Source organism: Gossypium hirsutum, chromosome D03, assembly GCF_007990345.1.
Source record: "Gossypium hirsutum isolate 1008001.06 chromosome D03, Gossypium_hirsutum_v2.1, whole genome shotgun sequence".
Classification (NCBI taxonomy): Eukaryota; Viridiplantae; Streptophyta; class Magnoliopsida; order Malvales; family Malvaceae; genus Gossypium; species Gossypium hirsutum.
Genome location: NC_053439.1, coordinates 24767196 through 24772145, shown reverse-complemented (window position 1 = coordinate 24772145; position 4950 = coordinate 24767196). Strand labels below are relative to the sequence as shown.

Genomic DNA, 4950 nt, shown 5'->3' with positions numbered 1-4950 from the left:
ACTATTAACAACAAGAACTCGGTATTTTATGATGATCAATTTTTGAGCTATGACATGTATAGGGACTTAGTCATTTTGAGTGTGTTCATATGATATGGATAATGATTTTCTATTAAAATGGTTAACTAAGAACATGTTTGGCATTATGGATGTTTAAATGTTGATTAACACAAAGAACTTATAAAAAGAGTAAAAATGTGCAATGGTATAGTTTTTGGACAGCAGTAGTGATGTGAATTTGAAAAACCACCAAAATTAGTAGAAATGATATTTTAGAGTGAATGAGATATATAATTAAAGCATATTTAGTCTATTTTCATATGAAAGAAACACTGTACGCAAATGAATTTTATATTATGAGATATTTGAATTTTAGTGAGATAGGGTCAGAATGGTTTCTGAAGTCCCTTATTCTGACTTTAGAAAATAATTAAAAATTGTATAGAACGAATTATGAGTTATAATTCATATTTCTAGAATCCTTAGTGAGTACATTTTGAGTAGAAAGAAGTTTAAGCACCATATGAAGTTTTTACAATAAGATAATTAATTTTTAGTGATGAGAGGTCAGGACAGTCGAAGAGTGAAACAGGGGATAATTTAACTAATAAAATGTACTAATTGGCTAATCCAAAAATTCTAAAAAGTTTATACCAAAAAAATATATGAGTCTTATTTCAGAGAAAATTTATGGATCTCACTTTTAAGTTTCGTAACTTGAGTTATAATTAAATTAGTGACTGTTGCGCAGGTGCACAACATTATGGTGAACAGTGAAATAAATTTTAGAAGTAAATTTTTATGCCCCGAATTAATGAGTTAAGTCAAGTAACGCCTCATGCTCGACTCTGGCAATGGTCTCAGGTAAGGGGTGTTACACTTTATCCTTTATTGATACGTCTTATCAATTGACATCAAACCACAAGCTAAATAGTTAGCAATATCAGCAAACCAAGGGGTATTATGGACATGATTTACCTTCAGGATATGTTCATCTAGAAACATCTTCTGAATTGGTATAAGAGGATAATTCCCTTCTTGTGGCTCCAATCTGGACAAGTGATCTGCTACTTGATTTTCGACTCCCTTTTGATTTTGAATTTCTAGATCGAACTCTTGAAGTAGAAGTACCCATCAGATCAGCCTCGGCTTAGCGTCTTTCTTCGCAAGTACTTAATTACCGAGTGGTCTGTATAGACAGTCAATTTGGTACCTACCAGGTAAGATCAAAACTTATCGAAAGCAAACACAATAGCAAGTAACTCTTTTTCTGTTACCATATAATTCAGTTGAGCTCCTGTTAGGGTTCGACTTGCGTAGTAGATGGGATGAAAAACTTTGTTCCTTCATTGGCCCAAGACAACTCCAATTGCGAAGTCACTTGTATCACACATCAATTCAAATGGCAAATCCCAGTCTGGTGTGACAATTATGGGTGCCGTGACTAATTGACTCATCAAATCGTTGAATGCTTTTAAGCATTCTTCATCAAACTTGAATATATAGTCCTTCTCCAATAATTTGCATAAGGGTTTAGAAACTTTAGAGAAGTCCTTGATATATCTTTAATAAAACCCGGCGTGGCCCAAAAATCTCCTAACACCCTTTACAGATGTTGGAGGTGGGATTTTCTCAATAACATCTACCTTTGCTTTGTCTACCTCGATCCCATGTCTCGTTATCTGATACCCTAGAACAAATCCTTCTCGTACCATAAAATGACACTTTTCCTAGTTGAGTACAAGATTCATTTCTTCGCATCGCCTTAGTACCTTAGTTAGATTGGCTAAGCAATCATCATAAGTATCTCTGAATACTAAAAAATCGTCCATAAAAACTTCCAAATGTTTTTCAACCATGTCAGTAAAAATAGACATCATACATCTTTGAAATGTAGCAGGTGCATTACATAAACCAAATGGCATGCGTCTAAATACAAACGTATCGTACAAGCAGGTGAATGTCGTTTTGTGTTGATCTTCTGGTGCTACTGTAATCTAATTATACCCTGAGTATCCATCCAATAAATAGTAGTAATCTCGTCCTACGAGTCTATCCAACATCTGGTCCAAGAACGACAAAGGAAAGTGATCTTTCCTAGTTGCCTTGTTCAGCTTCTGGTAATCGATACAGATTCTCCATCCCGTAACCATTCTAGTCGGTATCAACTCGTTGTTCTCTTTCTCTACGATCGTGATACCTCTTTTTTTGGCACGCACTTGATCGGACTTACCCATGAACTGTCTGAGATGGGTTAGATGATACCTGCATCTAACCACTTGATGATCTCTTTTTTTACTACGTCCTTCATGATGGGGTTCAGTCTCCATTGTCCATCAATCGTCCCTATTTTGCCATCTTCCAAGATAATCTTGTGCATGCATACAGATGGACTAATACCGCGAATATCGATTATGGTCCATCGATGGCCTTCTTGAATTGCTTCAGAACTAAGATAAGTTTCTCTTCTTGGTTAATGGTCAATTATGCTGAAACAATCACAGTCAGAGTAGAAGCGTTACCTAAATAAATGTATTTTAAATGAGAAGGTAATACCTTGAGTTCTAATTTAGGTGGCTCCTCGATCGACGCTTTTGGTTGGGAATAGTCCCTCTTTTCTAACTCCAAAGATTCAAAACAGGATTACGGATTAAATCCCCTTTGATTAGCTTCTAGCAAAGCTAAGTATTCATCCTCCTCTCATCATTTGGAGGATCCAATGTCAAGATTCTTTCCAGTGGGTCCTCAACACAGTTGAGTTCCTTCTCCACTATTAAATCCTCTAAATCGGACACTGTAGAGCATTCATCCATTGTGTCAGGAAATTGCATAGACTTAAAGACGTTAAATGTTACCTCATCTTGAGCATGCATAGTGAGCTCGCCCTTCTGCATATCAATAAGGGTCCTTCCAGTTGCTAGGAACGTTCTTCCTAGGATGATTGATGCTTCTTTGTCTACTTCAAAATCTAGAATTACAAATTCAGTAGGAAAGATAAACTTATCTACACGTACCAATACGTCCTTGATTTTTCCTTCTGGATGTGCTAAGGATCGATCTGCTAGTTGAAGCGTAACTGTAGTTGGTCTAACTTCTCGTATCCCTAACTTCCTAAATATTAACATAGGCATCAAGTTGATACTTGCACCTAAGTCACATAATGCCTTACCACAATATGTTGCTCCAATGTTCCACGGTATGGTACAACATCCAGGATCCTTCAATTTTTGGGGTAGTTTGTCTTGAAGATATGCACTGCATTCCTTCGTCAGAGCTACCGTCTCAAATTCTCTAAGTCTTCGCTTCTTAGACAAGATATCTTTCATGAACTTGACGTAGGTCGGCATTTGCTCAAGTGCTTCAATGAACGATATGTTGATGTAAAGTTGCTTGAGTACGTCAAGAACTTCTTGAATTGAATCTTCTGCTTCTGTTTCTAAAGTCTTTGAGGGTAGGGTGGTGGTGGTTTCATTACTAGGACAGATTCTGGTTGATTCGTCTTTGGTGGAAATTCTGCATCTAACGACATTGTTAGTTCATCAAAATTAGTTGGTCTTAAGGTTACTTTGTCGGGTTTTGTAGATTCTGGTTCTGGTGAAACTGGAATTTCAACACTTGGTTAAGCTTCTTCTGAATCTTAAGCGTCACGTGGCTCCTTTTCATCTTCGACAATGTTGGGCTCTACTGTCTTTTCGTTCCTCAATGTCAACGCTTTACAATGTTCCTTCCCCAGATTTCTCAGATTCTCCATGTCACTAGGTAGAGCACCTTATGGTCGGTTCCTGAGTTCAGTAGCAAGCTGGCCCACTTGATTCTCCAAATTCTTTAGAGTGGCATCGTTTTTCGCCATGTATGCTTTCAAGAAATTCTCTAAGCTATTGGATGGTTCCGCTTAGGTTGGTTTCGAATTTGTTGGGGGAAATTAAACGGCTGAGTTGGTCTAGGTTGGGTGTAAGTGTTACTGGTTTCAGCCCCTTGGTTACTCTAGGAAAAATTCGGGTGATTTTGCCACGATGAGTTATAAAATTTGGATTGCAGTTCTTTCCTCCCTCGGTTTTGGTTTTGGTTACCCATGTAATATATGGATTCGGGGTTCAATAGACATTCTTTAAACAAATGTCCTTCCCCACAATACACACAGGCTATATTCTCAAATTGGTTAGGTAGTTGGGCTGCAAAACTGTTAGATCCATTAGTGGTAAGATTCTTAAGCATTGAGAATATTGAAGATACCTGAGATGCGACTGAAGTTACAGCGTCCACTTCATGTATTCCAGCGACTCGTCTTCTTGGCGCTACTTGATTGGTTGGCCATTGATAATTGTTGCTGGCAATCCTCTCAATAATTTCGTAAGCCTCATTATAAGACTTAGAAAGGAGAGCACCATTAGCAGAGGTGTCCACTACCATCCTCGTGTGAGCGTTGACACCATTATAGAATGTCTCAAGTTGAATGCAATGTGGGATTCCATGATGAGGGCACTTTCGTAATAACTCTTTGTACCTTTCTCATGCCTCATACAGGGACTCATCATCCATTTGTTGGAAGGCAGTGATTTCATTCCTTAACTTGGCATTCTTGGTCGGCGGGAAATACTTCATGAGGAATCTCTCGGCTAACTCTTGCCATGTAAAAATAGAGTTCGGTGGCAATGAGTTCAACCAGGAACGAGCTCTATCCCATAGCGAATATGGGAATAGCTTCAGTCATAATGCATCTTTGGGTACTCCGGCTAACTTGAAAGAATTGCTCACTTCCATAAATAGTCTTAAGTGAAGATGAGGATCTTTAGTAGGCATTCCACTGTATTGGCCAAAAGTTTGAAGCATCTAGAAAATGACTAGCTGTAGCTCGAATTGTTGTCCCTCGATTTTGATATGAGCTCATTTCAGAGTTGAAGATGACTCGTATTGATGCCCGATCGAAATTAGGAAGTATTGGCTTAGAAA

The 4950-nt window shown here is 38.0% G+C and overlaps 1 non-coding gene across 1 annotated transcript; it reads left to right on the top strand.

Annotated features, from left to right (window-relative positions):
- Positions 1-4465: 4465 nt before the first annotated feature.
- Positions 4466-4572, top strand: LOC121215648 (small nucleolar RNA R71). The gene has a single exon (XR_005911624.1). It is a non-coding gene; the product is annotated as a small nucleolar RNA R71 (small nucleolar RNA).
- Positions 4573-4950: the final 378 nt, after the last annotated feature.